This window comes from Protopterus annectens, chromosome 4.part1 (genome assembly GCF_019279795.1).
Source record: "Protopterus annectens isolate FY-2018-M chromosome 4.part1, PAN1.0, whole genome shotgun sequence".
Classification (NCBI taxonomy): Eukaryota; Metazoa; Chordata; order Ceratodontiformes; family Protopteridae; genus Protopterus; species Protopterus annectens.
In genome coordinates, this window is record NC_056734.1 from 641,409,744 (window position 1) to 641,433,972 (window position 24,229).

Sequence of the window (24,229 nt, forward strand, 5' to 3'; positions counted from 1 at the left end):
TCAGAGGGAGAGTCAGAAGGGCATAGGCAATTCTTTTTTGGTGAGAATAGTTCCCATTTTTTTGTTTGCTTGTTTTTGAGAATAGAAGAGCTGGAAAAGACACAGAAGAAAGAGGTGGGTAAAAGAGCAGTTACAAACATATAACAAATATCTAAAGTCATGGTAGACAAAGGTTGGGAATACACATGAAGGATAGGTAAGATACATAGACAGCATGCATCTATACTATACAACATGGGTGAAGGAAAAACATGGTAGGGATGCATACTAGAAATGGTGGAATGCAAAAGTACATATGTACCAATACACAATTCATTGCTGAGATATTGCAAACTGTGTGATAGTCATGAAAAAATGTGTATGTTGGAGAACACTCAATGGAGAGTGCCATCATTGCAGTACACAATGAATATCAAACACCATCATCCACTATGCTGTTAGCAGTGTAAGTGTAAGCCAAGCAACAGCAAGGGCAAGCAAATTTAGAACCTCCAGCTTTGCACGCAAAAGCCAAACAAGTAAACACAGTGCTAAACAGCATTACCACAGCAAAAGATTAATGTGGCTGTGTAATAAATAAATGAGTGTACACACCACAAACACATGAGAAATGGGATCCATATGTTAAAGTCTCATGCCATGCTGGAGGCAACAAATATAGGTACTTATGTATACAACATAGATATGTGACATGCAATGACATTACATAAGCCAAATGGAAAGTCTGAATGGAGAAATGATAAGTCAGCAAGCAAAGGAAAGGAGTATTGCTGAAACTGAATTTATCCTCAAGTCGTGGTGAGTACCTTCATGAGTTGGACACTGTTTTTCATAAAATCTCACCAAGACAATACTGATATATCTATAAATATATATATGTATATATATATATATATATATATATATATATATATATATATATATATATATATATATATATATATATATATATATATATATATATATATATATTGTATTTATACAGAATATATCATAGACAGAAGTAGGTCAAAAAATTAAACAAAATAGCTGGGTGCACAAGACCTCGGATAAAAAAGTGCCCAATCCTTGCATGCACACTGGTGCCAGGACTGGAAAAAATGACAGTGTGGAGTCCTCAAAATACAAAAAAAAAATCCTACAATGGGATTAGGCCAGGCCCAGGGGGAGGATGCCCCCCCCCCCCATTGTAGAAGGAAGTAGCAGTCCACAAAAATCACAAAAGCTGAAAGAAGACTGATAAAGACAATAGAGTGGACTATTGAGGATAAGAAAGAAATTATGTATTGTTACTATTATGCAAAAAGCCTAGAAGTTACAGACACAAGATATATAAATAAATTAAGAGAGAAATTAAAGAAAAAAATACTTCCACAAGCAAAACTGTCAGAAACCTCAAATAAAAATGCGTGTTCATTAATGCAACAGATTTGTGAAAAACAGTATATACAAGAAAGTATGATCTGTTTAGAAAAAGAAGCACCTGAAGAAAGTGTAAAAATATAAACAGCAAAACCTAGAGATTTTGTGAAAAGTAAAAAAAGAAATATGGACATGGGAAAGAAAGAGATATCTGATATGGTGCAATATTGATGCAAAAGCAAAAGCCAAATTAATCAATATAAAGAAGGCAGCCCAAAATACATTCAAAGAGAAATACAGTGAAAGGCATCCAGATACGGAAAATTTCACAAGAAAAATAATATCACAAAGAGAGGCTGTAGAAAAGAAGATTAGTAAAGTATAAATTTAATAAATATAGTAGTTGAAGTTATGGAGTGCCTGCATAGTGAAGGATTTGATATAGAAGGTCTAGCACAGGTTACATCACAGCATGATAGAATGAGCCCCCAAAGTAAGGTGAAACAGAAAGATCAGGAGACATCTAAAGAAGAAATATGGACATGAGAAAGAAAAAGAGATTTAATATGGTATAATATCTAAGGAGAAAGTAAAACTAACCAATACAAAAAAAGCAGCACCAAAGATATTTGAAGAGAAATACAAGCAAAGGAATCCTGACAAGGAAAACTTTACAATACAAAAAATAAGACAAAGAGGAAAAGTAGAAAAGGAGATTAGTAATGGAGAAGTTAAAGAAATAGACACTGAGGTTATGGAGTAGTTGCGAAATGAAGGATTCACAGTAGAAAATCTTATTCTGAAAGCACCACAACAGGATAGAGCAATGGACATCCAAATTAAGGGGAAACCAGTGGAAAGGGAAGCAGTTGATCAGGTGTCAACGTGTCATATAAAGATATTTTGGAGCCTTCCACAGGAAACCAGCATAAACATTCATTTGAAGCTGAACAGCAAGGGAAGGAACAGGAAACTGTCAAAATCAGACGCAGTCAATGTTGAGGAGTGATAGGCCAGTGGGTTCCCATATGACAGAGCAACGGATGGCACAGGATGAAATTGAAGAGAATGTGGCACAAGAAGATGGTATTGAACCTTTTCTACAGAATGGCCACAGGAAATGGAAAAGAAAAAAATCTGCCCTCAGTTTAGAAGAAAATGAGTTAAGAGTTGCTTGATTTAATAGAGATACATAGACATATTAAGATAAATGAAAGAAATAGACTGCAGAAGGTTAATAAAACCAAAAAAGTCAGAAGTTTTATAAAACAAATGAACACAGTAATTAGGACTGCCCATACTGATCCATGCAATATAACAAAAGTAAACAAAATATATTACTGTGCAGCTAAATTAATAACCTCTAAAGGTCTACCACAAGAACACAGGGTGGTGACAGAAAGGAAGGGGAGAAATTGAATGCTTTCATGGAAGTATCGAATAGAGAAAACTGTAAAGCAGTTAAGACAAGAAGTGTCACTGTTAGAAGAGTATAAAAGAGGGAACAGATCACCAAAAATGCTTAGAAAGATAGATGTGATAAAAGCAATGTGCAGTATTAGAACGGATCAGGATCTGTTGTGCACTATTACTAATAGGAAACTAAAAATCTCAGCACAGGCTGAAAAACTTAGAAGATATGCAGATAAATATAAAGGAAAAATACACACTAAGCAATTTATTGATGACCCAAAAATGTTTTATGAAGAATTTGGAAACAAGGTAAAAGGAATTGAAAGACAACCAAAAAAGAAGAAAAATATATATTTTAGAGAAGTATTTATGAAGATCCTGTGGAACATAGCAAAGATGCTAAATGGATAGAGGAAGTGAAAAAAGGAATAAGAAGTTTACAGGTGCAGGATATGAAATGGGATGAAGTAACAGCCAGAGAGATTGAAACAAAGTTAAGAAAAGCCTCTAATTGAAAAACCCCAGGCCCAGATGAGTACCTAACTTCTGGTTAAAAGTATTAACATCTTTGCACATAGATTTAGCCATGAGTAAGAACTATTTACATGCACACCTCAAACAGACACCAACCCGGCTACCAACATGACAAACAATGCTCCTACTTAAGAGTGAATCTGCAAGCTACCCTAAAAATTGTAGACCAATAACTTGCCTTCTGACGACGTATAAACTATACACTGGAATTGATGCCGACAGAGTTTATAGTCATTTAGAAAAAAACTCAATTATGGCAATAGAACAAAAGGGCAATAAAAGAAAGGCATATGGAACAAAGGATCATTTGTTGTTAAATAAAGTCATAATGGAGAACTGTAAAAAAATGGAAGTATGGCATGGATTGACTACAAAAAAACATTTGCTAGTATCCCACATTCATGGATAAAAGAGTTCTTAAAATGTATAAGATACACCCTACACTGATCGACTGCATTATAGTGACCACGAAACAGTAGTAGACCACTTTGCAATTAAGCCATGATAAAGGACAGATTATTATCTGAGAGATAAAAATTGAAAGGGGGATATTCCAGGGTGACTTTTTGTCACCACTGCTATTCTGTCTTGCCCTTAACTCATTAAGCTGTCTAGTTAACAGCTTAGGCCATGACTATAATTTGGCAACTAGAAAACAACAAAGTGTAAAGACTTTGCATCTTCTCTTTGTCGATGATTTAAAACTGTATAGCTCGTCAGATGAGGAACTGAAAGTACAGCTGTAAGTTGTCAAAACTTTTTAAGATGATATAAGACTGTCATTTGGTTTTGATAAATGTGCAAAAACAACCTTTAAACAGGAAAGCTGCAGCACCAAGAAACCATCGGTTTGAGACAAAAATGTGATATGAAAGAACTTGTGCACGAGGGAGTGTATAAATACTTGGGAACTGATGAAGGATCAACAATAAAACATTGCAAATAAAACTTAGTAAGGAATACTTTAGAGGAGTTAAATTAATCCTGAATCCAACAATGACATCTAGGAACAAAATTCAAGCTATAAACCATTTTGCTCTTCCTATCCTAACTTACAGTTTTGGAGTGATTGACTAACACCAAAACCTGTTGGATAGATTAGACAGGAAAACAAGAAGGATACTTCATGCTCACCAAATGATTTATAAAAATCAATGCATACCAGTTCCCCATTCCGAAGGAGGGATGGGTCTCTTTGAAAGTGACTACATGTATAGATCTTCAGTCATGGGTCTGCACTCATATCTGCTGACCTCACAAGACCCAAACATAGTGGAAGTTTTGAAACATGAGGAGAACAAATCTAAGATGACTTCTCTGCGTAGTCTAGCAGAATCATATCAGCATCAAGCAGGAATGGAAATCAAACCAGAAACAGATAAAAAATAGGCGGCGACTGAATCTGCAAAAATAAATAAATAAATAAATAAATAAGAAATGGTGAAGGACCAGATGAGAAGCCAAAAAATTTGGAAGATGCAAAAATATAGTTGCAAGTACAGAAAACTTCTGGAAGAACCTCATGTTGATCAGGATCAAATGCAGGAATAGTTAAGCAGAGGCAAATTCAAACCAAGGGATAAAAGGCTAATATCAGTGGCACAAGATATGGGCTAGATATACATTAGTTTACAAAGTCCATTGAACATGTGGGAGAAACAGACAAATGCAGGTTTTGTAAAACCGAATTGGAAACAGTTCCACACCTTGTTGCTGGATGTGACATACTAATGGCAGAAGGACTGCATACTGAAAGGCATAATAATGTGACAAGACTGTTGCAATGGGGATTGTGCAAACATTATGATATTGAAGTAGCTGAAAAACACTGGAAACATTAGCCAGAAAGCGTCATAGAAAATGATGAAGTCTACATTACATGGGATCACCCATTACCAACTGTTCAAAAGATAAATGCTAGAAAACCAGATACAGTGGTCCATGAAAAGAAGACAAAAGTAGCACTGATCATTGAAATTGCCACACCCAGTGACTATAGTGTCTTGCATACAGGGAGACACAAAGTCATAAAATATCAAGATTTGCAGGCAGAAATGAGAGCAATGTGGAAGAAATATACCCAGGCAGTTCCAATAGTAGTAGGAGCAATGGATCTTATAAAAAAGAATCTACAGTCGTACTTAGATATGTTACCAATACATGTAGTCCCATACAAATTGCAGGAGTTATTACTCGGCATATTGAGGATGCTGTGAAGAGCACTTCTGGCTGACATCAAAGATTGAAACAATTCTAATTTCATGAACTTTAATTGTACTTTGACTTAGGAAAGGGGTCCATTCCTGTCATGGTATTAGAAACCCAAAATACTTGGAGAAATTAAAAAAGAAGGCTCATTACACATCCCCAAATCAATGACATGGAATATTAATTAGATGGTGATACATATATGATTAAAGAAAGTTAAGGAATGCAAGCTTGTGCATAGGCAGGAAGCATATAAATCTCTGGGTAATGCACAACACAAAAGTAGAACCGGGAAACTTAAACTAGGTAGAAGCTTATTTTCAGTGGAGGCCCAGGGAGAAAAGCTCTAAATTATTACAAAACATTTTAAGAACAATAGTTTTACAATCTTAAAAAATAAAACAAAACATCAGCAGTTTAATTAATTATAACAAACTAGACATAATATAGAAACATTAGTTAGCAATTGATACAAGGTATGCAACAATCATTTAATATCTAGAGAAATCTTAGACAGTTTGTAGAAAAAAAATAAAGATAAGTTAGTTTAATACAAATAGAAACTCAAAATGAAGGGAGAGAAAAACAGGCTTATGATATATTTAGAGAGAAAATTGGAGAAGAGAATTATACAGCAGTAAATATATAAGTGAAGATGGGAGAATAAGGATGTATAAGGAATGAAAAGGTACTTGTTCATATTTAAGGATATAGTTTATTCTAGTTTTGAGCAAGAACAGAGCCACATTTTAGCTAGGAAGTCTTCCAGAGTGATTTCGAAAGATGGGAGGAAGGGAATAAACCTGATGGATACAGGTAAGGTGTTCAGGCCTTAGCGACCTTGTACGAATACAGAAAATGCCGAGCAGATTTGCTAGGTTTGTAGCTAGACAAGAGTTCTTGGTCACTGGATCCCAATAACTGATTGGGAATATAGTGGTGTAGAATTTGTTTTAGTGCTGGACAGGCAAATAGATGCTGGATAATTGTATAGGTGGTACAAAGTTGTGTTTATGTTAGTTGTTGTGATACTTCTAACCAATTAAGGCTTTTCAGTACTATACAGTGGTGAGATCTGAAAGGGGTATGCACTGTACATTTAGCAACTTTGTTATAGCATTTTTCAAGTTTTAATTTTTGTGAAGCCAGGAGGTTAATCAGGATGAAAGCACCATAAAGAAGAGTGGGGTGGAGATAGGTAGTGGTAAGTGTAATTTTAGTTGTGCCAGTGAGAAAGTTTTTGGCTCTGTAAAGCATCCCTAGTTTTTGATGAGTTTTTCTTATGCAATTTTGTATATTCAGGTTGAATGTAAGATTATCATCTGTTATCATGCCTAATAGTTTGCTATGAGAAGTGACTTCAATGGTTGGATAATCAAGAGAGAGGACATTAAATGTTGTTTCTTTCATGAGAGAGGATTGCATTAATGAAAGATCCACATCAGATGATCATACCCCCAACACTTTGTGCTGGGGTAATTGCTCCTGTCTCACAGTCCTAGCTATGCTACTGCTCATAAGTATATAGAGGAACAACTGTGTCCTATTCTTATTATGCTGACTGCAACATTCATATCTGTTGTATGCAGGGCCACAGAGTGTATTGGACATGACAGTATTGTGCTGCACTGCATGCGTAGGAGTAAACTAACATACAGAATGAAGGAGTAGCATCCCTGCCCATATGGACAAATCTGTACATCAGCAAGATAAAGCCACATGTGACCTGATATGTACAGTGAACATTATGACATATGACAGTAAAGTATGACAGCAATATGGCATGTCTGCACAATCGTGCCTAGGCCATAAAATTTGAAGATGGAAAACACCAAGATGGCTGCATTACAAAAGTGGATCACACAGACAATGTTTACCTACAAGATGAACCATCCCAGTGGGGTTGAAAATCACAAATTATCTCAATAGCGATCTCCATGAAGGAGTTTATCATAGCCCACACCATGTCCTAAAATAAGTTACCCATCATGTCCCTAATCTGCTTCTGGAAGCTCTCTGTCATTACATCCTGGATCTGGTTCTAAAAATTGTCTGCCTGGGATGGTGGTGGACATGTTCTACTCTGAGCCAAAGGAACAGTAAGTGTAGATCCAGTCTATTGTCTTTCTCATTTTCCCTATCATGTCATAATCCCGGTCCTTGGAAATTGACTCAATGGGCAGTGGTGTGGCATGTTAGATAATGCATAAGACTACATTCCACTTTAAATTATGTAAACATAAATGTTATTCACAAAAAATCACTGCATGTTGCACATACCTTGCAGATGCATTATAGAAAGTTGGACATAATGCCTGAATGTCATAAGACTACATAGCTAAGCCTAAAGATTTAAATATGTTAATACTGTTTATACCTACCTGCCTAGCTAATCAATCATCATTGTGAGTCCATGCATTGATGGAAGTTAAACAACTTACATCTTAGAAATTGCATGGAAGCATTAAACACAATAACAGGTGTGCCAGTCAAAGATGACATTATGTAAGTGTACAGATATACCTAATCACCTGACAAAGATCTACAAATGTACATGGTTATTCTGCACTGAAAATGATATTATCAATCATAGGGTATACATGTACATGTACATGATGAATTATACCTCAGTGCTCAAATCTTTATTTAGGTATGTATGTATGCATACAATTTTATACATATGAATGTATATATATATATATATATATATATATATATATATATATATGTGTGTGTGTGTGTGTGTGTGTGTGTGTGTGTGTGTTGGAGTACATGTGTCTGTCATTTTGTCAGGACATGCATATATAAAGTCATTTACCAACCAGAAAATACACCTGCACTAAACAATATTATCAGCCCCTACACCAGCACCCAGGCACTGAGATCATCCACTAGACTCATAGTTCAAACATACAAATCCAACTACTCAGCTGGGGACTCTCTGTTTGTCAACTGTTGGAAAAACATGGGAGAGACTCTCAGCTGACTTGACCCTAGAACCCTCACTAACTCGATTCAAAAACAAACTCAAGAAATACTTCAAAACTCATTGGTTATGACCTTGCACTAACCCTGACTAGTGACCTCTACTTAGGTGTCTTACCTTCAACAACTTCTAACTTTTTCTACCACACCATTTCAGGAAGGGTCAATTGTATAACTCCTCCTCAATGTGTCTTAAACCTGAATGTAATGTTGTGTATATATAACTTTGAAAATAATGTTATGTTTTGTAAAGTGTTTTATAATAAGTACTATATGTGCTAAATGCTGGTATTGCTTATGGTGGTAATCTACTTGAAAGTAGCATTTACTAAATGTTCAATGTGTATTATTATCTTGGAGCTTTTCTCCCTGGACCTCTGCTGAAAATGGACATATATCCAGTCGGACTACCCCAGTCAATAAATGCAAAGTAAATAAAATAAATAAATAAATAGTTATGCATTGTAAATGAGATGCGAGCCATTCATTTGCCATATGCATTTAACATTAGCATGTCATTATATGAGCCCCTACAAACTTTAGGATGTACATATCACTGTGTCTTCCAGATGTTGAACTGCAATAGGACAGACAATTTCTCACATAGAAAAAAAATGAGATGATAATAGAGGCTCTGCTCCAGGATGATTGCAACCTGCTTGAACAGAGGGGCAATACAGTGTGTAGGAATCAAGTGTGGGCAGAATTAATATGCATGATAAATGCCATGGGTGGTCACAATAGATCTAAAGAGGCTTGCTGGTGTTGTTGTAACATGATCCTCTGTGCAGCCAACAGTCTCTGCTGCTATGAGATGGCAAGGAATGTCACTGGAGGTAGGCTACCCTTGCCTCCCCCAGATGAGATAACAATGCTCCTAGTGTCCTATCATGCCATCTGCCAGGATCATTGGATACCTGGGGAAGGTATCGAGGTAGGTGGTCTAGGAGGTACAGGTATGTGCAATGTTCACACCCACTTCATCATTTCTCATTGAAGGGAATTATTTCACAATTCTTACTGTATTGTTATATTTGGGTTACAGCAGCAGGCCTACTCCATGGACATGGCCGCACACCTGATGGAGATGCACATGGTAAGTGTTATAGCATACAATCTTACCAACACAATACATACATAATAATGTCAGCAACACACGTGATGTTGTGTTTTTCGATTGCACAGGCCTTTCAGGATCTGAATAGCAGCAGCACATCACATAACTGTCTCCATATCCTGCTAGAGTGATCTGTAGCTGTTGCATGCCTCTGGCTCCTGTTATGTCTGTGGAGTATACTTACATGCTGTTGTCTGCATGTCATTTGCTCTTACAATCACATCATAGCAAGACATGGGCCATGAAGCATCATACACGGACAGGCCTAGTAAGCTTGTTCATACTAATGCTATTGTGCAGCACTGATTAGCTCACATGGAGTCTGTGATATCGATGTTGACTTCTTCCCTGCACACATACATCTGAATGATGTATGCACTGCTTGTCACATAAGCATCTCCATATCTTGTTAGTGGGATCTGTATTTGGTTGGTGCCTCTGCCTCTTGTTATGACTGAGGCTTATACTCACATGATTGTTTCTTTGTTTGTTTATTTGCCATTTTATAATACAGGAAAGACTATATGTCAGATGATGCACTCCCCAATCAGGGAGGATGTACCTGGTAAGGCACTCTATATGGGTGCTACATTTCACTATTGATAATTGCATATGTGCCCTTTATGTTGCCTTATTCACCTGCACAAGACACCTGCAATCAGATTGTATTTGCTATGTGTTACACCTCACATTGAATGCTACATGCTACCTCACAATTATATGTATTTACTACTGAGTTGTATACATTTGTTTTTTTATTTAACAGTGTAATTTCAACTGACATAGCATATCTCTGTTACACAGGGTCCCTGAAATACCCACAGCCACGATGACCTGGTAAGTCTTTATAGATGATAGCACTGTTGTTATACAGTTGCCTGAATGTCAGTACCATGCTGCTTCATTTGACTTCTGTGAACGTATATGATGTTTCCTCTGTCTCGTTTTGCAGCACGTCCACTACCTGCTTCCAACAGTAAATTATCCACTGATCCTGAGGTGGGATGTGTTGTGCCTCACTCTGATAGCATAGTCAATGGCTCATGGGCCAGTACATTGGGCTAATTATCCAGCCTAGAAGGGAACAGACATGTGGTTCATGGTGTAGCCTCAAAGAGGGAGGATAATGAGTCTGGCCATTCTGATGATTTGGGGACAACAGATGATGGACATGATGATGACTGGGAACTGGTGCTATGTGTCCAAGCTGTACTGAGCCAATCATCTCCAGTGGGGAGAGGCAGACCTTTGGCATTAAACATACACATATGGCTCTTGGACATCAATATCTGGGGGACATGTGCACACACATCCACTTTTGGTTGCTAAGCTGCGAGTCCAGCAGTCATCTCCAGACAGTCACATTGCACTACTGCTCCTACCTGCACTACTAGTGTCAATACATCCAGCTCCTTGGTACAGCACCACGGGGCCAAGTGTTTCCAGACATGGCATTGGCAGTGGCAGTGAGGAGTGTAGTGTGAGCTATCAGCATGGACACTGTAGAGTGAGTTAGACTAACACTGATGATTGATAAAATGTGTGTCCTGTTGTGTCATTCTGACCTTGTGGCAATGATGACTGCTGTGTTGACCACTGACTAATCAATCTGTAGGTGGTTTTTCAAATGTCTGATGCCACAGGCTTTTTCTGATAATTTATCTGACCTAGGTGACTAGTTTCCAGTTGTGAAATGTAGTAGTTATGTATTATTAATATATGTTAGTACAGATATTGATAACAGTAATGCTCCATGCGACTATCTTCATGCTTCTATATTTGTATCTCTTGCTAGTTGACAAATATTACATATTTACATGATAACAACATGTTGTCTTAGTCATCCAGCATTGATTGCTCCATTACACATTTCCTTGTTGTCTGCCTTTCCTGCATGCACAGGTATGCCTCTGTATGCAGGCCTGTGTTACTTATGGCATTTTAACATGCCTCAGCATCAGCACTCACTGCACTTCTGTGCACCTGTTTCCATTTTGTATCCCCATCCTGAAATGCAGTTCCTATGCGTGCCTTCCCATATCTTACTGATTCCAAACACTAATATATTCCTTTGTCGCTGTATCCCAACCATTGTTGCCTATCCATGGCTGCTGTGCAGTCGCTGTCATTGACGCTTTGCATGATTGCCTATATTCTACCTCTAACTGAGTTATGTTGCATCAATAACCTCTGAATCAAAGTGCTGCCTTATGTGTGACATTCCATGTCAGATCTAACAATGGTACCACTATTTCCTCAGATAATCACACCAAACTGCTAGGGGTTATCATAGACAATAATCTCAAATTTGACCTACAGGTCAACAAGACCATACAGACCATCAGTAAGAGGCTTGGATCACTGTATAGAAACAAGACATTTTTAACCCCACTGGCTAGGACTGCAATCACCTGATCACACCTACTCTCTACTCTCTTATATGCCTCGCCTGTACTCTCAAACCTCAACAAATCTGAACTAGGTAAGCTGTCCCATAGCTACAATCATATCGCCAGATTCACCACTGGCTCCACCCATAGAATCCACCACTGCCAGAACCGTAAACAACTAGAGTGGCTAGAACTGCCCAGCTTAATTCAATTCAATCAACTCTTAATAGCGCACAAAATTTTGTACCACCCTGAGGATACCCCCTCACTTAAAAATATTATTAAGCCATAGAGCAATCTAAGATCCCTACGGTCAGCCGAAAAACTACTGGTCCAAACCCACAAAGCTAATAACTCTGCTGGTGAAGCCCTGTTTGCCAACTTCATTGGCAAAACCTGGAATTCATTGCCAAACTATATAACCCTACAATCCTCCAAAAGTCTCTTCAAAAAAAACCTCAAACAGTATCTCAAAGTGAATTGGCTATGCTCATGTACCAACCCTGATTGTTATAAACTAAAAGCATATTCTGCAATTATCATAACTTGTAACTACATCACCAAGCTGTGTTTCCAATCTGATGTCTCTTACTTTTAATTCTCTGTCCATGACAATTGTGAGTCCCTACTAGGGAATCGCTACTAACCCATTGTATATAATCAATTTGTTTTTATAACTGTTTGCTAACTTCTGTGTAATCTATGTAAGTTTGTCTTTGTGGAGCTTTTGTCCCTGGGCCTCCGCTGAAAATGGACATGTATCCAGTCGGACTATCCCAGTAAACAAATATAAAATAAAATACATAATAATAAATAAATATACAATGTGAGGCTTTTTTTTCCTTTCTGGATGGTCCTTTGGAAATTTGTAATTGCTCATGTTACTGTATGCTGCTTACAGTGTTGTACCACACTGTTAAACATCACACACTGCTATGTTTAATGTATAACCACATTGCCACAACAGTCCTGAAATCCTTCTATGTGGCACACCTCATCACTAAGGGCTTTTCATCCAGAAAAAAGGAGGTCATTGTCCCACTGTACTCATCGCTCATTAGACCCATTATAGAGCATAATGCCCCATTTGGTATGTACCTCACAAGACATCTGCAACAGCTGGAAAGGCCACAGAAATACATCACTAAAAGGATCACAGGCCTAAAGCAGATGCCATATGCTGACCATCTAAAACATTTCCAGCTATACTCTCAGGCATATCGTCTACTCAGAGGTGTTCTCTGCTTAACATACAAGGCCATGTCAAACCCTGAGCTGTTGGACATGCTACACTTAAAGGAATCCCAATACCTCAGAGCCACATGCTCCAGGGATCTAAACTTTGTCATCACAATGAACAAAACATGCTGGAGGGATAGGTTCCTGACCAAGGGACTCCCCATACTCTGGAATAGACTGCCCATACTTGTCAAGCAGAGCACCTCCTTGGCCCTCTTCAAAAGGAACCTTGATGATTGGATGGGAGATAGGAAAGTCACCCCAGGGATCATGTCAGTCGCCTTGCTAGACAGTGGTCCAGAGAAGTAAATATTGTGGGAAGAAATATCCAGGGAATTGTTTTGGCTAGGCTTGCATAGGCCCTAGGGCCGATAGCCTAGTACCAACCTATGAACCTATTAATTGTCTATGGCACTTGCTTTTCAGTTATGCTTGTGCTACTGGTTCTTTTATGGCCACCTTCCCATGCTAGTTATCTGTATGATAACATCATACCTATACAATGACACCTTCTTTTGGTTGCACCAATTGTGAGTCACGCATTTGCCTGGTAGGTTCTCTTTGGTTATGAACCTGGCAGAGAGACATCCTGTGGTGATGTTTCCTATGTATACATCCAGATCTGTTCCCTGCTGAATGTTGTGTATATGTTCTGACAGGTATATTATATGCTTCTGTTGTGTAGGATTTTGAATGTGGACAACAAATTGTTTCTTTCCATTAGTCATGCTCTGTGCTGCTGTTGTGGGGCAACATGTGAACATCACTGTATAGTCTGTGTACATTTGTACATGTGGCTTGTCATGATTCAAAGGTATGTGTCAGATGCTGCCTTGTTTACCTGATCTTGGACATATGGATGCATCGTCCATCACCCGTGGCTATTTCTTCTCCCCCCTGTGTCCTCCTAATCATCTTGTGACAGCACTGATAGCTCAACATCAGACATCTGTGATTCTTAAGGTAGGTAGAACCACCCACAATCACGATGACGTGATCACCTGCAGCTGGCATGGCACCATGGTTTGATGTTTTCATATCCTGAAGCATGGCACACATGGTGACCATCTGTGGTGCTTTTTCCGGTGTGTATTGCTTGATGTGTCCAGACATCAGAATCTTGCATTCAGCATGGCAAATGTATGGTTGATGGTGTTTCATGTGCTCTGTTGTAGGCATTCTCAGCAAGGGTGATGGGGTGGTGTACAGTGTCATAAGCCAAAGCTCCAGTGGATAACTGCAGTCACCTGTTTTCTGATGGATGAAAAGGAATATTCATTTATCTTGATTCCTGCGGCAATGTCTGGCTACTGCTTACTGTATAGTGCTGGTCGTGTACTTATCTGATAGGAGCCTCTCTGGTATTTCACCATGTTAGAAAGCAGACCTCAGGACACTTTCCCCCCATATTGCTAGATCATGCACACTACCAAGATGTGCTGCCATGGTATTAGTAATGAGGCCAACTCCATAGCACACCACCTGGCATTTGATAAGTGGCCACCCCTTCCTATTGATGTGCCATTCAGCATCAGGTACAGTTGGGGTTTTGACTGGCATGTGTGTGCAGTCAATTGCTATGAGGACAAGGGGGAAGTTGGCTATGGCATAGAACTTTTGCATGACAGTTCTGTGCTCCTTGGTTATTTTTGGGAAATTGATATATTCACTCACCTTGGTGGACAATGCTGCCAGCAAATGTGCAAGAATGCAGCTGGCAGCTGTCTGGGACACTCCTTTGGCATCTGTTATATGCTGATGAAATGCCCCAGAGGCCAGTATACCTAGACTCGGGCACATGTTTGCTTCTACCAGTACTGGATTACCCTGCAGATCATGAGCATACATGTGGTGAGCACACATCCTACAAACATGCTCATCAAGTCTCTATTTAACCAGTATCTAGCTATTACTCCCTGTTAGACAGCTGTTTTTTTCTGTAGCCTGGCTCTGCATCTGTCTGGCTGCCTTATGGGATGTCTTTGCAGATCATTCTCTACTATGATTTGCAGTTCCCCAGCTGCTGTAGTATATTAAATGTTGGTTGCATTTTTTAAAGTTTGGTTTGCAGTATCTATAGGATTCCCTATGAATTTGTAAGATATAGTAGCATTAAAACTGAGCACATATAGCCTGTGATGATTGCTTTCAGAGAGTTGTCGATGAACTATTATGTCATATTTAAATTATACTGGGCAGTCCAACTGCATTTTGCAATCCAATAGGCATGTGCAGAATCAGCAATTATCGTACACCGAATAGATAATTACTTGGTCTTGTTGTAGCATATGTTACAAAACCATGTCTGCCACTAAGTCAATGACATCTTACTTTGGCTTGCTACTCTGGCCACAACTTTCTTTTTAAATCCTGCCCTGAGTGACACTCCTGATTTATGAAACAGTCAAAGGGAACGATTTTAGGTGGTATGAAAATCAATTTTAAGAGATGTGGGAGCAGAAGGAATATGGGGGTAATGGGGCTAATGAAGGTTTAGTAGATAGAAAAGCATTTGTAGTTGGAGTATTTAATTAGATGAGGCAGGTGAGGATGCCTTAAGAGATAGAAAATATAGATGTTTATTTTGTCACTGGAATGTCAAGACTGAAACTTGTTTCATTTCATTGGTGCCTAAAATAAAAGGAGACTTTTTAAGGTAATGCCTTGTAGTTAGAATCTGGGAAAATATTGAGGAAAGAAATAAAATGGTTTAATGACAATGAGAAGGCAGACGACGTTGGGCATTAAATCAACAACAACAACTGTAAATATGAAACTATGAAAAGATAATACAATGTCTTATTTTAAAGAGAAATTATTAAATGGAGGCAGTGTAGAGTGCTGACTCAATATACATTAAATTATGCATGAAATTGACCTTAGGGCATGTTATATGGATGGTGGCAGTCGAAAGTTCATAATTTAGGTACTGAAAAATATACATCTATAAAACATTCAAGAATGTATTAAGTTGAAGATACTATAGAAACACTGTTGAAGAACACTGCAGAGATGTGTTTCCTACTTTTGCAGGTGACACCTTGCTGTGAGTATCACAGTGGAGATAGATACCGATCCTGTTAATCAATTTCAGGTTTCTAATGAGGTCTTGCAGTGACACTGGATTTAGTCTTCTCCCTATTTAACTTAGCATATTTTTTGTCTTCTAGGCAGTAAGTTTAAATATCATGTGAAAATATTTTTATACCATCTTTTTTGTTGTAATTATGCTTTCTCATCATGCAAAGTGATGCAAGCAGATAGTTCTTACTTTAGATATCAGTGGGGCAATATTTATTACATTTAAAAATATATATATTTGTGTCATCTGGTGTCGCATTCTGAAGATGTTATAAATGGCACAAACAGTGTGCAGTTAAATATGTTCAAATATTGAAATTAAGGGACTCTCACTATGTCAAGAGCAGCTACTGAGATTTTGTAGCATTTTACATTATTGAATATCATTATGTGCTCTGAGTATAGCCCAAACTTACTAGAGACATTGGTAGGAAAAATGAGTATGGGCAATATTTTCTGGTACAGAATCTCCATTTATATGTTAGATCTGTTATTGCCAGCAGGGAGCCAGACTGACATTCAGGTGAAGCTAAATGACCATTAGACTGACACAAGAACTACACTTTTACACTGATACAGCCATCATATCTTCATTCTCCCTGCCCAAGTCAAGGGACTGGACTTACAGGGCTGGTGATTTACATAAAACCATAGTTTTCATCCTAAGAGGGATCATCCAGTGGTTGACAATTATTTATTTCAGTGTTATACCTGTGTTGTTGCACATTATGCTGAGCATTTTACACTTCATTTAGAATCTTATCCTATTTCATTTTTTATAAACTTTTTATTTAGCTATAAATGCAATTAGTTATTTATTGATTTATCATCTGAGTGCATGAATGTTTGGATTGCAGTATGTGCAACTTATATGTTGCAGAATTAAAAAAACATGCCTAGCCACTAAATGCTGCTTATCCACCCTATTGCACCATCAAAATGCAAACTCGTATATATTATTCATGAAGTACCTGGCAGCTGCTCCGCATACCACAAATGTAAACACAACTTTATTAAACTTAATACGTATAATTCCTGTGAAGAAACTAAAGTAACATCCACACATTTTGAATCAGAAAGCCCATTTTACATGATGATATTGTAGTAACTTCAGAAGGAAATGGTAACAAAAAAAAAAACTTTGCAAATGATCTTTAAACAATGCCTTTGATATAACATACACACAACAACAAGCTTTCTTTCCCCGAACAGGATGTAATTTGCATGACCTGGGTATGGTGTATGTGTGCATTAGCTCTGAAGTTGAAATTCTTTAGGGATTATGACACGTTTCACATGATTTGGATGCTTAGCTTTTGTTAAATCAGTAGAAGATAACAGGGCTAATATTCATTTCTTTTTTTCTCTTCAGAGGCATTTAGTTTCGGAGACAAATTATAGGAGTAGAACAAGCTTGCGTTACCAATATCTACTGGTAATTGTTAAAGAGTAACAATAGACAGAGACTGAAAAAAATATGATTTGATTGTGTCTTGATTTCTGCACAGTAATTCTTTTGCATCAAATTCAGCAGCAGTTAAAATGTTTTTTTTTTTTTTTTTTTTTTTTTTTTAATAAAGTGCCATGATGAGGCGTATTAGACTTGGGTAATTTTATATTTCATACAAGGCCCTTTCCTTCCACAATGCACTCCTGCTTACAACAATTTAAAAATACAATTTTCCCCTGAACTATAACCCTGTTGTTACACTGCTGTATATTTGTCTGTACACCTGCCCTTAGTAAGTCGCAGCCTCTTGACAGAAACCATGTGCCACCCATTACTATATGAAGTATGGTCTGCAGGGTCAGTAGACCCATTTTGTCCACACTTTCAATAAGGTTTTACCTCCAATATGACAGTAAGCTATTGTACCTTAATGTTTTAATCCCTTTGTAAACAATTAAGTCTTGTTATCAAAATCAGAAAGATTACATGCTTATTATTATGTACCTGCATCAATGCAACTAAAATTAATATTTTATTTAGAAATTCTTTGCAGGCCTTGTTGAACCTAAGCTGAGTAGGGCATCTTTAGCTATCCCAAGGAATGGGGTTATATAACTAAGGATGATGAATGGAAAGTTCTACATGTGCAGTGTAGCCACTGAAATGCAATTTCTAATTTTTCTGACTTACTATTGGATCTATTTGACATTTATAGTTTAAATGTGTTATGTGGAAATCTGCAGGGGTCTAAATTTTATATATGTGAGTAAGGGTACAGGTCCTTACCTCTAAAAAGAAGTGGGAGCCAGTTCACCTTAGCTATGGTGTTACAGTTATTTTCTTTCTGTAGGGCAATTTTGCAGCAATGGAAAATCATGTTTTTCATTCTTGGAATATTATTTAATGAGAGGCTTCTTATTTTCTTAGTTTCCTAGGTCCATAGCTAGACTCTAGGCAGTCGATCATCAGACCATTTACAGCAGAGTCCAGAGCACCAAACTTCAAGATTTACTTCTTGCCTGAAGTATGTAAACACAGTATAAGCCCAGGTAGAATTTGAGAGCTTCTCTTCTACTGTCAATGTTAGTCTTGAATGTAGCTGGGGTACTACTTTCCTCAGTATGCAGAGGAAGACACTGGGGCAAGAAACATTCATGCTTATGTGTCCTATTCATTTGTTGACAGTGATTATGATCCTTTGTACATGTGGTTGTGGAATCATTAGTTCTACAAAGACACAGTACATCTAGGATGGTGATGTATTTCATATCCTGAAAGGCAAACATAAATCGCTCTGCAGAAGTCTGTTGGAAACAAAATACAGAGAGAAGGTGTCCAGTATTTCTGGATAGCTAAGGAACTTGAGGCCTGAAACGTTTTTGTTTGGGAATCTCTAGCTACCCTCCGGTTGAGTGATATGTTTCAATAGGTACATACCAATGGGGACATAATATTCAATAATAGGGTAGGTATGAGATGAATGCAGTGGAAGTAAGACTTCTTTAGTTTTGTACAAGATGTGCTTAATTTCTGATTATCCCAAATACAAGTTTTTTCTAATTACAATGGAGACATGATGATCAAAGGTTAGGGAGCCATCCATAATAGTACCTAGATTGCTAATGACAGTGTCATTCTTAAGGTGGGTGTTGGCTTTTTGGTATGCCATTGACTAATTATTTATTTTTCCAAAATAGACTACACTACATTCTGTGGAATTTAGTTTGACACTCTTTTTCAAGGAGTGTTGTTTGTATAGTCCAGCCCATCCCTGTGCACTATCGTGTCAGCAGGTGCTCAAATAACAACTCCTATTGTATTAAACATATATCTGGGATGTTGGCTCGCATATCAGTGAAACAGATGCTATATAGAAGAGGACATGGTGACAAGACTTAATGAATCCCACTTGTGACATCTTTATTTCCCAAGGTGGTACATCCAAGTGTAATGAAATATGGTTTATCTGATGACCAATTTGCTATTCACCTAACTACATGTAGGATGATGTTTAGGTTCATCTCTTTGTCAATGATGACGGTATAGGGGATAGCATCAAAAGCATTGTCTAGGTCTAAGTATGCTACATGCAGTGGATGAGCACTGTCAACTGTTTCGCTTACCCATTTAAAGATGTTAACAAGGTAAAAAAGACAGGACCAATATTTGAGAAAGCCAAGTTTGTGTGCATCTAGAGCTGAGATATTATCAATGTCTAGCTTTATGTGGAGAAAAGTTATATGTCCCAAGGCTGCTAAGACCAGTGCATATATAATTACCATGGCTGTTTGTTGGGCCTACATTTTGTAGTAATATGATGATGGCTGTTCTCCAGGCTTCAAGCATGTACCTGTTGCAAGACTCATGTTAAAAAAATAAATAGGTTTTAATAGGCTGTATTTGGAGATAATTATTACCAAGGTGGCCATCAGTGTTCCAGAGAGCTCTGTGCATGGAACATTTTTGTTAAGTATTTACTTTACGGAGTATAAAAAAAAAAAAAAAAAAAAAAGGCAAGAGTTGTCAAATTCCCCTCTAACAAAAGGACTTCAACAGAAACTTACACTTATAAATGTCTGGTGTATTGAAAATGGAGTTAGAATAAATGCTATCAAATGCAAAACTGCCACATTTGCCCCATAACTCATCCCCCCGGCATATGGCATTGATAATACCCTACTTTTAAATGAAAGCATAGTTAGATATCTGGGAACCTGGGTTGATAATTCCCTCTCCTTTCATGACCATGTAGCAATAGTTGGCAGAAAGCCTTTATTCTTGGTGCAGTGGAAAACCAAGGGAATATTTTCAAGATCTAAAAAGGTTATAGTCAGCTTTTATTAAGCACTGATCAGACCATTTATAGAATACAATGCCATCTTTGGGAAGCACCTCACCAGACATATCAAATAGTTGGAAAGACCCCAGAGTTTCTCAACAAACCAGCTTATAAGCTTAAAAATTCATAAGCTACCATAACAGACTAGACATACTGTCATTCATTTCTGTGTCTCTTATGTTCCTCAGTAGAGATTTATGCCTTGCTTTCTAAGCAATCAGAGACCATCACTACAAGATCTCTGGTTCTTTTACAAATCAAACACCAGAACAAGGGATCAATCAAACATGGTGGAGAGATGGATTCATTACTCAGCATCTCCCTCACCTCTGGAATGTATTCTCCCTGCAGATAAAGCAGTATGATAGACTATCCTGCTTCAGTCAGGACTTGGATAACTGAACTGGTATTTATGGGCATTTATAAATTCACCCTGGGCATGACTGATGTAGCAATCTTTGAGAAGGGAGATACTGTCTAGGGTGGGAACTGGCAAAGCATAATAATCATAATACTCAGTAGCTTTAAACTTGCTATCATCCCTATGGTCCTGCAATTTCTGGTATAATATCAGGTCTCATACATATAGTGCTCTTTGTCTTAGGTAGGGCTGCTAGAATGTGTTTCAAAGTGATTTTATGGGGCATCAGGGACTGAGGAATTTCAGGTATAGTTATGACAGTGAGTAAGATGAAGTTTTCACTAAATTTGTCAGTTGGAATATTAGCTCTTTCTCTGAGATCAGAATGTGTGTATTTTTATGGAGTGATTCAAAACATTGACAGGTATTGGTTTATAACTTTCAGACATAGTTGAAGAAGGACTTAATATAACAGATTTTATCAGTGGCCATTCTGAGTTCATAATCAGCTCTGTGTTTTCCAATGTTAAGTTCTTTACTATCATGTTTGAGTGTCTTCTTAAAATGGGAAGTTTGAGACCTCTTGTATGAATTTAGCACTTCATTCTTTTTGCTGTACAGATATTTTATATGAGAATTCCACCATAAGGATTTGTTTTTAACTTTCAAATACATTTACTACAGGGAGATATCATTGTCTCTATACTGGTATTTATGAGAGATTAGAACTTAGAAGTAAAGGCTATAACTCGCTTTATAAGGTCAGTCAGAGTGGGGATGCCAGAGCTGTTATTTAGGTCACTAGTAGATGAAGGAGGTTTGCTTTTGAGAAGTCCTTGAAAATATATGTATTTGTGTGGAGATTGTTACTGCTTTATATGTAGAAATCACACATTTGTGTCTGATTTATTTGTTATTTGTATTTATTTATTGCATTTGTTTACCTGGAAAGCCTAATTGGGCAGATAACCCATTTTCAACAGAAGCTCAAATAGAAAAACTCCAATAGACTTAGTACAGTAACAAAATCATAAGGCAGTTCAGTACACTTATTCCATGCAATACAATAATATACTTTAAGACATTCAAAAGTTTAACAGAAAGCATTATAGTAGAATCACACAATACAATAATATTCAAAAGCTGCTTAGTGGTTACTGCATTTACGATATAATATGGTAGTATTAGTGAGTTTGTTATGCAGCTTATGGAATTAAAACAAGATTTGAATATATGTAGATAATTTTTAATATATACAGACAGATTTCAAAAGATTCACAGAAGTCACTAGAATGCATGGAGTTCCATGCAATATATGCAGCATGTCAAGCAATATGCAAATGTTCCCAGGTCTATGGAAAATACCTCAGCACAGTGCAGACACAACATATAACCTATGATGTCAATAATGGCAAAATCATATTCAAGGAAAGCTAGTTCATACATAATATATGCAAATGCAGTGGTGCAGCAGTTAGCATTGTAACCTCACAGCAAAAGGTTTTCTGTTTTAATCCTTGACTGGGTTGCCTTCTCTGTGGAGTCTGCATGTCCTCCCTGCATTTGCATGGCTTTACTCTGAGTGTTGTGGTTTTCTCCCACATTCTAAAGACATGTATATGGAGTGTTTCTCCCCAGGCCTCCACTGAAAATGGGTTCTGTCCCAGTTGGACTTTCCCAGCAAACAAAGGTTAAATAAATAAATAAATAAATGTGTGCTTGACCGATACATGTCTATGGAATGTACGCAATCATAATGGAACATGTCAGTTATGCATGGACATTACTAGCTCTAAACAAATGTGCATCAGAAATAATCACAAAAAGTGACAAATATCCACAAATTATGGATATCATCATCATACTTAGATGGCCATATCAAACACACACCTATCATTATTTGTGGAATCTAACATAATCCACAAAATTTGTAATAACAAATTAATTAAATAAAGTGAAGGGCAGTCATAAAACATCACCATGGCTAACAGTAGCTAACAATGGGCACAGGACATGTGGAGAATACAAGTAATACACACACACACAAAGATATAATGTGATAAAAAAGCAGATGTATGGTGAGGGTAAAGAAGAGGGACACATGAGAGGAATAATGGAATAGGAAGGTCAGAGGAAAAGAGAGAGGTTGAGGGACATGGGCAATTTTTTGGCAGGAGTAGACCCTTTTTTTTTTTTTTTTTTTTTTGATAACAGAAGGAATGGAAAAGGCACAGGTGAAAACATATAACAACTATCACAAGACATGATGGACAAAGGTTGGTAATACACATAAAGGACAGGAAAGTACTCATCAGTGTAAGTGTAACCAAAACAACAGAAAGGATGACCAAATCCAGGCAAGGAAATACATGAGCAGACTAGAACCTGCAATCCTATATGTAATAGGTAAACAACTACGCACATTGTCAAAACAGCACTAATGCAGTAAAAATGTAATGTGACCGTGTAATAAACCAATAAGTATACATACTACCAACACAGAGAATTTGGATACATATGTTAAAGAAAACATCCTATGCCAAAGGCAACAGTAATATGTCTTCAGGTATACAACATGGATGTGTGACATGTAATGGCATTACATAAGCCAAAGAGGAAGAAGGGGTCTGAACAGAGAAATGATCAAATGAACAAGCAAGGAAGAGTAGTATTGCTGGAAAAGAATTAATACCCAAGTCTTGGTGAATACCTTCATGAGGTGGACCTGTTTTTACAAAATGTTACCAAGATACCATTGATATATAGACTGTATTTTATTATGAACAGAAGTAGGTTAAAAAAAATAAAAAAGACAGCTGGGTGCACAAGTTCCAGGATAAACAATTGCCCAATCCTGATGTGTACACTGGTGCAAGGACTGGAAAAAGAGGCAGTGTAGAATCCTAAAGACACTGAAACATTGCTAGGGTTAGGGTAGGCTCAGAGGGAGGATGGTCCCCTGATATAGAAGGAAGTAATAGTCTACAAAACTCACAAAAATGGACAAGCTAAAAAAGAGCCATAAAGATAAAAGAGTGGGCTAATGATAAGAACAACTGTATGTATTATTGCTATTATGTAAGATGCCCAGAATTTCCAGATAGAAGATATTCAAAAAGATTAAGAGAAATATTAGAGGAATAAAAACACTTGCACAAGAAAAGCTGACAAATTCTTCATATGCAAATCTGTGTTCATTAATACAAGAGATCCTTGAAAAACATTATGTAAACCAAGACACTTTGAGTAA